We start from the raw sequence: 15,037 nt of genomic DNA, 5'->3' as shown, positions 1-15,037 counted from the left end.
ATCGGTTTGGTTATTCTTATGAACACCCTACTATATTAAATGCCCCATGGCACTTAATTGCATCAATGCTTGTGATTCCTGAGCCATTGTTTTGTTGCCTCAACCTGACCTAGTAGTTGTAGCTCGAAAAAGCTGGCCAAGCATAGAAATAATATGTTGTTTTAAATCTGAACTGACTCTGAAAAATAAAGTTCTAAACACAACTTTATGTATTCTTTATCTTTCTGCGTGGGTATGTATTCAGAATTACTATCTACATCTAATGAGTATATTAGCTTTTTAAATTGTCAAGGCATCACATTTCCTAGGACTAGGAGAACAACACACATTGGCATTAACTAACCACCTCAAATAAATTGATTTTAACCATTTAGAAAAATCCACTGTTTTAAAAGCAAGAAGTGAGTGCAAAGAATTTCTAGAGCCTAAAATGCTAGGTGCAAGGAAAGATAGCAACTTTTGAAAATAAAGGAAATATTTAATAAACAGGAATATGCACATCTAAATTCTTAAAGAATTGAAATTTTTTGCAAAGCCTATTGGCTTAAATGGTTCTAATATCATGTCATTAACACAAAATATTGTAGTCTTTTACATTCAAGTCCTGTTTAAATAGGATGCATTCAACATCAAATTCAAATTCAAAGTTAATTCATCAAACAAAGCAAAAGGTTAGGTAAGATGTACCTCATTTATGAGATTGAACACAACCAAGGCTTGCCTTTTCTACAACAATTATATCCTCTATCACCATTATCATTTAAGCCTTGTCCCAACTATATGGGGCTGACTACATGAATCTTGTTTCGCCCTTCCATTCTCTTCGGTGCATATCCATTATAGCATATTGCTTCTGGGGAACGCCCTAACATGAGCACAAAAAAATAAAAAGAAAAAAATCAGGATCCATAACCATGAGAGATTGGCAAAAGTTTTAATAGTCTCAGGTGCCAACTCGATGCATTCCCCTCCTTTATCCAGGCTTGGGACCAGTAATATAAGACAACCTCACATTGGCAGAGTTATTATGTCCTCTAATTCTCCTTTATTTTTTCCTGCTAAAGCAACATTTTTTCTCCATAAAATAGACAATTTTTTTGGACTGAAATAATTCAGCTATTATTTCCACCCCTTGGAACAAAAAATTTGTTTTCCACCTTATCTAAATTGTTTTGATGAAAATGACAAGGAAAACAATGTTTCATTCATAAAAGGGGTGAAAATATAGCTCACGCATTTCAGACTGAAATTTTTTCCAGTTGTTTTATGTTGAAACAAACACAGCCTTAAAGTTTCCTGCTTAACCTCTTAAAGCTTTCAACTTGCACTATTCTTTTGGAGAGAAGGTAAAGCATTGTACTTGTTAAGAAATTACAGATAGCATAGCCAAAAACTAAAAATATGCTGCCTTACATATAGCCATCACAAAAATGTCTTGGTATGAAAAAAGCATGTTGTGGTATACCTTTATCTTCTAGTCAACTCCTCATGGGAACTCCGCTTGTATTCAAAAGTTCTGAGATTTCTTTCCTTCTACATGCACCAAGTCGCAGCCACAAGTATTGTACTCCATTGTAATCTGCCTCTCCAATTAAATCCTATAATTTCCAGCCTAACAAATGCCGCCTCAGCGATCTTGGGTGGCACCAGCTGGTATTTAGAATCTTGCAGAAGTGGCTATAGATGTCTCATGCTGTAGGACATTGAAGGAACTTAATGAGGGGTAATTTGGTCCTCCTAATTGCCTCGTGACACGTGGCCTTCAAGTGACACCTCAGCGTTGAGTAAGAAAACTAGCTCAGCAAGTCAGCCTGGAGCACCTCGCCTAAACTGATCTCCACCTCGATCGGGTTGAACTGACAGGCTCCCTAACTCGCGGCAAGCTGTCTCAGACCAGCTGAGCTGTAGGAATCCACAGTGACATGCGAGGAGAGCCTGCTGACTTGGACCGATAATGCGTTACCAGCCCGAGATCTCTGGGACGTTAATGTCTCGACTATTAGACCGGCCTACCGCATCGCACGCCTCAGAGTTATTCGGGCAGATCGTAACCTCCGCGCAAATCTCGTAACCAACATATTAATCCACCCGACTAAGTGAAAACGGCTCCGCAAGAAAGAGGACCCATTGTGAAGGGCTCTGACCATCGAAACCTATATAAGGCACTCACTTCTACCTGAAAAGGTACGCCCAATTATACACTCTCAAGCTCTCTCATTCTCTCAAGATTTCTATAAACAATATCTGACTTAAGCATCGGAATGCCCTCCTCGGGTAGAGACAACCCAGGCACTCTAACCTTCCTCCTTGTAGAACATATCAACTCGGCCTAAGCAAAGAACCATCTGAACCAGTATCCGAGTTGACTGACACAAGGGAGCGACCAGATCACGCGACACCAGAACTAAAGATCTTCCATTTCACTTTCCTCCCCACAAAATACATAAATCACTGAACTCAGGCTGGAATTACTTCTTTCAAGGTCATTTCTGTTTAGATATTTGCCTGATATTGCAGTCCAGAGCAAGAAAGCCACTTTTGATGGCCCCATGTAGTATCCAAACTTTATATGGAATGTTTGCCTCTAGTATTCAATTCAATTTCTTGAAGAAGAGTCTAACAAAAAACTTTTCAGATCTGTCTCATCATCATCATCACCATCCATGCCTTATCCAACTATATGGTGTCGGCTACACGAACCTTGTTTCACCATTTCGTTCTATTTAAAGCCATATCCACTGTTAAATTTTTAGTGCTTAAAACATTTCTTACTACTACTGTATTCATATCCTTTTTGGTCTACTACCCTGAGCTCTTCTAGCCCCTTCACTTCTTACTACTTTCCAGATCTGTCTCACTTCCAAAATCTTTCATCCACCTTCTCCAGGTGTGGAGTGGCAGTGTTAAGCAGCTAAATCAGTCTCATCAAGTCTTTTATTTCCCAATCATTCAAAAGTCTTATAAAAAATGGGCACCAAACCACCAGTTTCACCTTGAAGCTAAAAGAGATCAGCTCCTCACACCTCCGTCCTCAGCTAGGATGAAGAATGAAGGGAATTGAACATCTCCATTAGAGCTATGTCATCACACCACTGACTCCATCCCCCACCTTCATTCTCACTCCTTGGATAAAGTTATGAAAACTTTCCAATCCTCTCCAAATCAAACATTCATGGGACTTGTTACTAATACCAGGAACCCAACTCAAATTCCTTGTTCCAGAATCTAGATTTTTCTGCAATAATCAGCCTCCATAGTTGGTGGTTGGATGTTGAACCTCCAAAAAATACCATCTTCCCATAGTTGTCAAGGCGACGCCTAGACGCCTAGGCGTCGCCTATGCGACTAGGCGCTTTTCAAAGAATGCCTTGCCCAAACACCAACTATGTTAGGCGCATGCTTAGGGGGCTGAAGCAAATATATACTATATAAATATTTATTAAATAAAAAATACAAAATATATAATATTTTATTGGTTGTTTTAGTTTTTATAATAGAACCTATTGCATGTTATCATGCTTTTGTTTTGAGGAAAGTAAAAACAAAAGTAATCTTCGAGGGTTTCACTTTGACAATAGAATCGAACTGACGAAGAGGAGAGAACAACAGCCCTCCATCGTTCCCACACAGTCCTCTAAAGTCAAGGTGAGTTAATCAGTTTTCTTCTTCTTCTTAGTTTTGTTCTCTACTTCCTGGTTTAAAACAGTAGTTACGCCCCATTTTTCTCTTCCTTTTTGTATCTTTTCTCCAAGTTTTTGAATCATTTCATTGGACTAATACAGGGGCTCCGCCCCCTTCTTTTGTTCTTAAATTTCCTGCATGTTTTCAGCTTTTTTTTTTTCTCATTATTGGTGTCTTTAACAGGGGCGGAACAGGGGCTTCACCCCTTCTTTTATTCTTCATATTCTTCTTTTATTTTAGTATTTTTTTCACTAGATTTTCTGGGTCTAGAACAGGGGCTCCGCCCCCTTTTGTTCTTAATTTCTTGCATTTTTTCAGGTTTTTTTTTGTTCTCATCATTTGTTTCTGAAACAGGGCTCCGCCCCTTCTTTTCTTCTTTTATTTTAATATTTTTTCACTAGCTTTTGTGGCTCTAGAACAGGGGCTCCACCCCTACTTTTCTTTTTCATTTTCTTTAATTTTAGTATTTGTTCCCTATGTATTATTGATCTAAAACAGGGGCTCCACCCCTACCATATATTGATACTTCTTGGCCCTAAAAATGCTTAACTGGGTCAGGGTGTGAATTTCATACGTCATTCTTAGTAGCTAAACAGGGGTGGCCAGCATTGTTGCTAGTTTTCTTTGTATCGAACTATCCAAACTCTGGATAGGATGTAATTTTTCTTTAAAGAAATTAATCATCTTTTACTGTTGAGAATAAAAAAAATGTAAAAATTAAACCTCATTCCATATATTCCTTCTCTGGATTATCCTGTAACTTTTGATTTTTAAAGCATCCCCTTGAATTCCAATTTTAGATTTATCCCATCTCTAAGTCTCATCAGTCAAACTAGCATAATCTCATCAACCAAAACTTTTTCTAAGACTTTTCTAAGAGAATATTCTACCTGTAGACAAAATCACTGTCTCAAGTAAGACTTTTGGTAAGATATTGCCAGAACTTAAAGCGAGAGATGGAGAATAGGTTTGTAGAGGCTGCTAGATGGAGGAGAGCGGTGAAGATTGAAGCAAAAGATTTATTATTTGAAGAGATAAGGATCAGGGGCCAGCAGAGCTTGAAGATTTAGGGAGGCAAAGAGAGCCACAATATTGTTGGAAGGTCTTGAAGTGATTGAGTGGTTGCAGAGTTATGTTTCAGAAGCAAGCTCCAAAGGTAAGCAACTGAACTTTACGAAGTTCAACCTTGATGGAAGAAAGAGCTATGAGGTGGAATGCAAAAGGCTGCTACATAACACTGTAGGAATTCTTCGGAGGAAGAAAGAAGCAGCTGGCTTGTTTCCCAGAAGGTAAACAGGGTGTTGGATGGAAGGTAGTGGCAGAGGCACTAAGTGACTTTACTCAGCAGATGAAAACAAAACAAGTAGAGGCTGCAGTAAAGGAAATGAAAGGGGGTAATCACAAGAGAAAGGAAGAACCCGCTGACAGGAAATGGATGATTGCAGAAAAAGGGGAAAGATCTTGTAAACTGGTAGCAACAGCAGAAAAAGAGGATTGGGAGAAGAAATTTGTGGTTGAGACTTCAAGTCCACCAAGGGATTGGAGAGGTATTGCTCAGGCGATTCTCAAAGAACTAAACCTGCGGAAGCCGATGGTGAGTACTCCTTATGAACCCTGTAAAGCTTTGATAGATCTGGGTGAAGTTAAAGTAGAGATTTCAGCTTTAAACATTCTTTCTGAGGCTGGTGCTGCTACAGTCTCGAGTTGGTGTCCGCTAATCTAATACCAAATGCTTTGAGATTGAAGACAATGTAATAGTCAGAGTGCTTGGATTACCTTTCAATCTCGGAAAGGAGGAAGTTTTACAGTCAATAGCTTTAATTTGTGATGCAAAATTAGGAGTTTTTGATTGTGATCTCCATTCAGTTGCAGTGAGTTTAAGTGGTGCTAAACCCAGTGACATCCCAAGGAAGATAGAGGTTGTTTCAGAGAGCTTAGTATTAACGCGTTTGGCTTGCTAAATCCATCGAAGCCCAGCTTTGGAAGGAGGGAAGAAGGGAGGAAGATGAAGGGGCAGAATAGGCCTGGTTGCTTGGTTTGCAAGGCAGAGTAGACACTACAAAAGAGGCCAAGTCTTCTGAGGCAACTAGGAAAAAAGAGAGAAAAGAAAAAAATTTAACTACTTGGGGAAAGTCTGTTTGGCAGGGCGGGCTGAGGGATAGCAGGTCCTATGTTCATTCGGTGATAGGAGGTTTAATTGGAGGTAGACTTGCGCCAGGAGTTCAAATTTCAAAAGAAACTGAACTAAGGCAGGCAAAGGTTCAGGGGTTAAGCCGGTCTTGTAAGCTGGTCCTGTCTACTCCTTTGAACCGAGGCCAGTCACATGTCTCCTTAAGTGAACACGTGACTGGTAAAGAAGTTGGGGGGTTGGGCCCAGACCCATCAAAAATAAGGGGGCCTTTTCCTACAAATGGGCCGGCCGGATTAAAGAGAGCGAACCCAAATTCTAAAGTCCGACGGACCAGTTTAAGTAGGCACGTGACTAAAGGTTTGGAGAGGATGATGAACCAAAAAAATGGTCTATCATCGTCTTCCACGAGTAAACCTCTTCTACCGCTCGCAGTGGAGAAAGCTAGCAGCGGCAGAGTGGCAAGTTCGAACTGAGCATGGGTTCCAAGCAAGAAGAAGAAAGTTTTCTCCCGAACGGCGCAATCCGAGGTTCAAGAAGCAATCGTTGACAGCGGAGTCAGGGAGTTCCCTTTTTTCGGAGACAGTAAATCAGGTCTTTACGGACACGGTCGAGACTGTGCTACAGAGGAAGAAAGTAGCTCAGATTCAGAGTCTGAAGACTCTTCAAGTATTGGAAGCGTGGATCTGGAAAAAGCCAAATCCCCTAGTGATGAGAGCCTTCACACCGAGCTGCCTTTTTTGGAAAATGATGACCTGGATGCTTCAGTTTCAGCCCAGAAGTTGCACTCTAAATGTATCTTATTAGCTACAGATTTGGGGTTTACCGCAGATTTCTTAGAGGAGAGGCAGGGGACACCGGTTCTTAAATTAGCTCCCAGTTCACTAGAGCAGCACGGCACCGGTAGAGGAATAGAGGAACAGGAATTACCTTGGTCACCGATCACAGAGTTATCAACAAGGGGACAACTTACAAAGACAAATTCTGATGCAAGGATTAAAACAACATTGGTTAAACACAATGGGAACCCACAGTCATCTTCTTTGGAAGGATTAGCTGTGACCTTGCCCCTATGTGTTGCCCCTCAAGAGTTTTTGACATCTTCCCACAACCATTCAGGCAATATTGTCAATTCGTTTTATGGTACTGATGTCGGTTTTCTACCTGAAACAGGTACTCCTGCAGCTCAACTTGATGCAGCAGCCAAGGTTGGAAGGGACAAGGGGGGGAGGAAGTGGTAAGGGAAAGAGAATCACAGGAAAAGGAGTTAAAGATGATCTGGGATCAGATCTGTATGTTTTTGGAGTATAAGAGAAAAGAGGAAGAGGGAGGGAAGGGTGAGGTTAAAGAAGTTTCAGCAAAAACAGGGGATCAAAGTAGGAAAAATGCGAAGGGTGAATCAATTATGGGAAAGATGCAGAATGAGGAATTAGAGAGGATTTGGGGACAGATCTGTGACCTCCTTGAAGAGTACAGGCAAAAAGAGGAATCTTTGGAGGAAAACCAAGAAATCTCAAAAAAGCAAAATAAAACAAAAGCAGTCTTAAGCAGATCTGGAACATTTAATAACCGAAGGAAGAAGAAAAGATCAAAGGTGGAAAGGCTGATATCAGATATAGAAGAAAATCTGGAATTCAGCGGAAGAGGGGAGAGAAGGAAAGCCTCTAGGTAGAGGTCTGACCTTAGAGGGGGGATGTCAAATCTTTTACTACCATGAAAATCATTAGTTGGAATGTGTGGGGTTGGGTAGTGCTAGGAAAAGAAGGCTGATTGAGAACCTCCTTAGAAGGGAAAGGCCGGATATAGTGATGCTTCAGGAGACCAAACTAGCTGATATCAATAGAAGATGGGTAAGAAGTATCTGGAAATCTAGAGGAATAAGTTGGGTTTCAGCACCTTCTTGGGGGGCTTCGGGGGGAATTGCTACCTTTTGGAGAGAGGATACGGTGGAGGTTTTGGAGGAGCTAGTAAGTAATTTTTCAATGTCATTAAAATTCAAGATGGTTGAGGATGGATTTGTCTGGGCCCTAACTAATGTGTATGGACCAAGCAATTATAGAGAAAGGAACAAACTGTGGGAAGAGCTTTATGGGATTCAAGGGCTTTGGGAGGGTCCATGGTGCTTGGGGGGAGATTTCAATGTAATTCGATTTACGAATGAATCAAATAACCCCCACCAGGTCATTACAACCAGCATGCAGAGATTCAACAATTTTATTAATAATTTTGAGTTAAAGGAACTCCCGTTGCTGCAAGCTAACTATACCTAGTCCAATTTTCAGGAGGTACTAACCTGCTCCAAATTAGATAGGTTCCTCTTCAATGAAAGCTGGGAAAACAAGTGGGCGGACTTGTTAACAAGGGCTTTACCTGGAGTCACATCTGACCATTGTCCCATTAGCCTAGGACAGGAGACTTTTAGGCAAGGACCTCGACCATTTAGGTTTGAGAACATGTGGTTGACTCACCCGGACTTCGTGAAGAAGGTTGAGGAATGGTGGAGAGAAGACCTAAGGGGGGTGAAGTGGAAAGGGGTAAGATTCCATGAAAAAAATAAAAAGATTGAGAGCACATGTGAAGGATTGGAATAGGGAGCATTGTGGGAGAATAGAAGAAAGGAAATCATCTCTGTTGACCCAAATAGAGGAACTGGATGAGAAGGAATCCCAAAGAGCCTTAAGCCCTCAGGATAGAGATCAGAGATGGAATCTGAAAAGAGAGTTAAATGAAGTTATTTTGAGAGAAGAAATTTCTTGGAGGCAGAAGTCTAGATGCAAGTGGATTAAGGAGATGGGAACAGTAAATTTTTTCATGACCTAACCAATGGAAGGAGAAGGAAAAACCTAGTTTCCAAACTGGAAGTGGTAGAACAGTCTTTGATACCCAATAGAGGATAGCCACTTGTTTTGTTGACCATTTCAAATCCATCTTGTGGAGACCCCTAAGCCCTAGAGTGGAGTTGGAAGGTGTGACCTAGCAGAGGCTTCCAGAAGAGAGTAGAAGCTGGCTGGAGAGGACTTTTGAGGAGGAAGAAATTAGAAAAGCTGTTTTTTCCATGGACAGATCTAAAGCACCAGGGCCAGATGGGTTCACAATGGCTTTCTTTCAAGATTGTTTAGACATAGTCAAAGAGGATTTAATTGAGGTCTTCAAGGAATTTGAGAACAATCAAGTGATGAGTCGGGAATTAATTCTACTTTTTTAGCCTTAATTCCGAGAAAGAAAGAGGCCAAGCATCCAAAGGACTTTAGACCTATCAGTTTGGTGACTAGCGTTTACAAGATTGTGGCAAAAGTCTTATCCTTGAGAATAAAGCAGGTGCTTCCTCATCTTATAAGCCAAGCGCAAGGAGATTTTGTTCAGGGGAGACAAATTGTAGATTAGATTCTAATAGCAAATGAATGCGTGAAGGAGATGAGGAGATCGGGGTGTAAAGGTTATGTTTGTAAACTTGACCTTGAAAAGGCCTATGACTTAGTGGATTGGGGATTCTTATTACTCGTGCTAAGGAAGTGTGGGTTTGGGGATAAGTGGTGCAAATGGATAAACGGTTGCCTCTCTAGTTGCCATTATTCCATCCTAGTCAACGGGGTAGTTACTGATTTTTTCCCAGCTAGCAGGGGTCTGAGACAAGGTGATCCCATGTCACCTTTCCTTTTCTCTTTAGTCGTCGATGCCTTTAGTAGACTCCTTTCAAAAGAGGATAGAGCCGGATCCCTAAGAGGGTGGAGAATAGGTAGAGACAGAGTGTCAGTAACCCATCTCCAATTTGCAGATGATATAATAATCTTTTGTGAAGGTTGTGATTTGACAGAGGTAAGGAATCTGAAGGATTTAATAATTTACTTTGAGAAGGCCTCGAATTTGAAGGTAAATTTTGAGAAGAGTTGTGTTGTGGGGGTTCATTTGAACAAAGAGGAGGTGGAGTCTATAGCAGCCTTGTTAGAATGCACTTGCTCTCAATGGCCTCTATCCTATTTACGACTTCCCCTAGGTGCAAATCCCAAGGAAAGTAGGTTCTGGAATCCGGTGGTTGAAATTTTTGAAAAAAGATTGGCAACTTGGAAGGGGAACTACATCTCCGTGGGTGGTAGAGTTACTTTGATTACAGCAACTTTAGCCAACTTGCCTTTATACTTCCTATCAGTCTTTAGAATTCCTAAAAAGGAGGCAAAGGGGTTGGAAAAACTGACGAGGGACTTCTTATGAGAACCTGGTGTAAAGAAAAAAGACCACTTGATTAGGTTGGAGGTGGTGAGTAGGAGCAAAAATGGACTAGGCTTAGGGAATGTGGTGAGTAAGAATGAGGCTCTTTTAGGTAAGTGGCTTTGGAGGTGGCCTCTGGAGAGGGAGAGGTTGTGGCATGAAGTAGTGAAAAATATCCATGGCTGTTCTGAATCAGGTTGGGATGCGGGGCTATCCCGAAGGGCTTTGCTCACAACTCCCTAGAAGGCTATCTCTGGCATTCTCCCTAATTTCCTTAGGTTTGTAAGGTACAATGCTTGTTTTCGAAACTCTATTCTTTTTTGGGAAGATACTTGGGTAAGCACTCAACCCCTAAAAGACCGTTTCCCTTCTCTCTATTTCATATCCCTCTTTAAAAAGAAACCCATTTCTTGGTTCCCCCCCCCCCCCGGTTTTCCCTTTGGCTTTAAATTGAAATTTTGGGTTTCAGAGAGGGTTAAGGGATGAAGAATTTCTGTGTCTCAGAGTTGTTGCTTCTAGATTCGGTGTGCCTGGACCCCACTAACCCGGACAAAAGAGTCTGGGCTCTAAACCCGATTGGCTCTTTCACTTGCACATCTTTCTTTAAAGCCCTTTGCTCTAACCCTTTCTCTCAAATCTTCCCTGTTAAAGAGGTTTGGTCAAGGCCATTACCCCCCAAAGTAGTAGTGTTCTGTTGGGAAGCCTATTATGGTAAAATCAATACTGTGGAAAACTTGCAAAAGAAGAAACCTTCTTTGTGTTTGTCCCCAAATTGGTGCTTTATGTGTAAAGTGAAGGGTGAGGACTGTAACCATTTGCTGATATCGTGTTCCTTTGCTGCCAATATTTGGAATTGGGTTGTTTCTTTATTTGGGTGCAGGTGGAACTTGTCCTCTGAAGTAAAGCTGTTGTTCACTCTAGATGCTCTTGGGAGATTGACAAGAAGGGGGAAGATAATGTGGAAATGTATCAGAGCCGCCACCTTGTGGATTTTATGGGAGGAAAGAAATGCTAGAATATTTCAAGAAAATGAAAGAAGTTTTGCTGAAGTCAAGGAATGCATATTGACAAAGACAATTTCATGGCTGAAATCTTCACAATTGTTGGCAGATTTCTCCTTTGATGACTTAAGGAGAAATTTGGAAGCATTGGCTTCTACGGTCTCCACTAGGAACAAATTACAAGTTGAATGGAAACCCTCACCGGATGGAGTGGTAAAATTGAACTTTAATGGCAGCTGCCAAGGTAACCCAGGGCCATCCAGAATTGGAGGGATTTTGAGAGATCAAGACAGCAATACGTTGTCTCTCTTCTCAGGACCAGCGGGTGAAGGCAATTCTGTAAGGGCAGAGCTACTAGCAGCGGTACAAGGCATACAGATGGCTAGTAATTAGGAGTGAACAATTTGTTAGTAGAAGGAGATTCCAAGGTAGTAGTGGGCTGGCTGAATAGCCCAGACACAGTTTGTTGGGGCTACAGGGATCTGTTAAAGAAAGTTAAATGGATGACAAGAAATATGACTGTTAGGTTCCAGTGGATTAGCAGATCAGCAAATGTAATGGCCGATTCTCTGGCCAAGCAAGGGGTGTCAAGGGGTGATCTGTTTTGGGCTACTTTGTAATTTGTATCTCAGGTTTGGGCATGTTTTAGTTTTTATGATTCAGTCCTTGGGGGAGATAGCATCTCGTGCCTCTTCTTAGGCTGCTTGTATTTCTGATTTTTTTTCAACAAAATTACTCTCATTTATCAAAAAAAAATTCTAAGACATTTGTCCATGCATCTAATTTTGCATTTACAACAAGCACCATGGCACCTCCACCTGAATATATCCAAACCAGACAAGTGAACCCAAACCAAGAACCACCAGAACTATAGTTCAAAACAGTTGACTTTGGTAAGGCAAGTTGAACAATGAAATATTTTTTAACCGATTGCCTAGTTCTGTCAAACAGTCAAACCAGAATCAGCCTTTCCAATTTGATGCTATGTTCAGTTTTTAAAATATTGATGAAAATGATCCCTATACAAAGTGTTGTTAGTTGTTGTTGGGGAAACTTTGAAATTACAAACTGGTAGGCCAGATATTTTTTATAACCATCTCTTGGGCAGACAGAGTTGTGCTTACCACTAAGGCTAGTTCTATCTAAAAGGGGATTATTTGTGATAGTTCATCGACAACTTAATAAGACTAGAAAACTTGAAAATGAAAGCAAGGGAGCATGACTAGTTCCAAGCCCACCCAACGTCAAGGATGATCAGAAATTTTACAAGGAAAGGTGGCTGATCTATGATTCCTAGATACTATAACCAACACAGATATGAGAAACAGGGAAATGACTCTTCATTTCCTAAAATCCAGATATCCATTTTATATGATTCTCAAACCAAAAAGGAAATTTTTGTACTTAATCAACTATTAGACTGTGTTTGAAACTTTGAATCATAGTAGATTTGAAATTGAATTCCACTTTCGCCTTGATTCTATAGAATTTAAATGACTAATATCCCATGGTCTTTTCTAATTACAGTAAACATGGAAATTCAAGGCTAAAAACCTTTGCCCTGCCAAATTCCTTCCACTGCCAATGTGCATGGTTTATTGATTCCATACCAGAAAACTATATTATTATTCAATTGTGATAAAAGAGTCTATAATCATTGTCAAAATAGAGTTTTCCTAAGGAAGACCACTCTAAAAATTCTAGCATCATGCTGACATTGAGCCACTAACATGGAGGCAATCATGTGGATTTCATAGTCAAGTACCCAGGAGCTCAGGTGACTCCAACTTCCTCAATAAACAGAAAAATAACACTAAGACTTCTTGCTTTCTATCTGCTTTCTAATCTAGTAACTAAGTTTCAGCCTATTGTAACCACACAAAAACTTAAAGGACATTCTGATTTAACTAGGGGTGCTCACGGTTTGGTTAACCGAACCGTGGGGTTTTTTTTTGAACTGAACCAACTTGATCGGTTTTTTTAAATCTAAACCGAAACCGAACCGATGTACCGGTGGATCGGTTAACCGCGGTTCGGTTTTTTGGTTTTATTTTTTTTTGCACTCAAAATTAAGAGGAAAACTGTGCTTTTCTTGGCGCCCGTGTTCTTGTGAAATACTCTACAGACGACCCATTCATCCTGCAAACACAGAAAGAAAAACCAGAGTTTTTCTTATATATATTCTTCTCAGAAGCAGGCAGACGGCCAGAGAGAGAGAGAGCATGTAGAATATCATGTGACAGAAAAAGAAAGATGATGAACTTTTGAATTAAATATAAAAAGGGGAAAAGAAAAAGGAGAAAGGAACCTACCTTTGCAGATTTAGGGAGGTTATAATAAGAGAATTTTCCTTCCAATCTGTATTCATGCATGACCCAGTTGGTTTTCTCCCCCTTGGGCGCTCTCCCTCTGTAGAAAACAAGGGTCTTCTTCATCCCAACAAGACAAGCTTTACCCCTGTAGATCTCTTTATCCTTTCCAGTACCCAGCTTCAGTTGCTCTATTGGTTCTCATGCCCGTTGGGTACTTCCTATCTCTCTAGAAAAGAAGTACCATTCCTTCTCTCCCATCTTCGCCTTCTCTGCAGAATAATCAAATCATATAAATTAATAAAAGCAAAAAAAAGAAGAAAATCCAGTAACACAAGAATACAATGAAGCACCTATGTTTAATGGTTTAGGTTTCCAAGAAGGGGAAAGTTTTCCACTTTCCAACCTAAACCATTTTCCCACTTTCCCCTTCTTGGAAAGGTGCCAGGCGCCAGGTGGACACTTTTTTGAAACCTAAAACGGCTTTTCATTAAAGAGCCTTGAAGACCTGCTTACATGCTATTGGATTAAAGAGCCTTGAAAAGGCCACCGAACATAAAATATAAATATAATATATAACATATACATTATACAATATATTATTGTATATATACACCGGTCAGTTTGGTTAACCACCGGTTTTTGTACGAGGTTAACCAAAACCAAAACCAAACCTGGTCCATCTGTAATGGATGTTTATTGGACTGGGTCGGATAGAACCATCTAGTCCATTGACAGAAGATAAGAGTACAGGTGTTGATGGATTATGTTTGGGTCATAGTTTTCAAGGCGCCAAGGCGAGGCTAGGCGACCCGGGGGCGCCTTGTTACCTAGTCACCTAGGCGATGGATTTTTTTAAGTGAAAAATACATATCCTAGGTAGTTCCCTAGGTTCCATAACCATCTTTCCTTAATAACCATCCATAATTTTCATAAGAAAATTATAAACTTCATGTTTATGTCTAGAAAATCAACATTTTTTTTTGATAAATAAGAAAAATAAGAAAGAAAAGAAAATTCAATAAATATGTGGACTGAACCCCTATTTTTGTTGTAGGAAAAGAAGAAAAGAAAAGGTGGAAGGAGATGTGGAAGAAGAAGAAGAAGATGTGGAGGAAGAAATGTGTTGATTAGACAAAACTTTAAGTTTTTCCCTTACTTATTGGTTCAAATTCTGAAGTCTTTGAGGGTTCAATACAGCAGTTAGCAATGTTTGTGTTGATTAAACCCTAACAAATAAGAATATAATAAAAAGAAATTAGTTTATAAACACAAAAAATGAATATTTTTGTTTAATAATGTCTATTTTATAATTATAATCTCAAAAAAGTAACAATATAAAAGTATTTTATAAGACAGTATACAAAACTGCTAGGTGACTGGGCGAGGCGAGCCTCCAAGGGCGCCTTGTCGCCTAGGCGCCCGCCTAGGCGTCGCCTTGACAACTATGGTTTGGGTTGGACCCAATCTAAATTAAAATCAATTTGAATAGATTGGGCAGTCTGGACATTAATGGTCCAAACTCCAAAGTATTCATCAGATTGGATTGGACCTGGTCCATCTGTAAGGGACTCATCTTGGACTGGGTTGGGTTGGACCAATATCTATCCAGTCAATTGACATCCCTAGGAGAGTAAAATACCAAACAAAATCATCAAGAATTTATATGCAGAAAAGAATTCAAAATTGGCCTTTGATGATGATGATAATGA

At 40.2% G+C, this 15,037-nt stretch overlaps 1 long non-coding RNA gene across 1 annotated transcript; it reads right to left on the bottom strand.

The window, feature by feature from the left end:
* Nucleotides 1–568: 568 nt before the first annotated feature.
* On the bottom strand, nt 569–14,424 carry LOC104593659 (uncharacterized). The gene is made up of 3 exons (XR_016083646.1): nt 13,679–14,424; nt 13,329–13,597; nt 569–865 (listed from the first exon to the last, which is right to left on the bottom strand). It is a non-coding gene; the product is annotated as an uncharacterized LOC104593659 (long non-coding RNA).
* Nucleotides 14,425–15,037: the final 613 nt, after the last annotated feature.

This window comes from Nelumbo nucifera, chromosome 3 (genome assembly GCF_055504915.1).
Source record: "Nelumbo nucifera cultivar China Antique chromosome 3, China Antique-T2T, whole genome shotgun sequence".
Taxonomy (NCBI): Eukaryota; Viridiplantae; Streptophyta; class Magnoliopsida; order Proteales; family Nelumbonaceae; genus Nelumbo; species Nelumbo nucifera.
The sequence above is the reverse complement of the archived record's forward strand: the minus strand, read 5'-3'. Positions and strand labels throughout refer to the sequence as shown.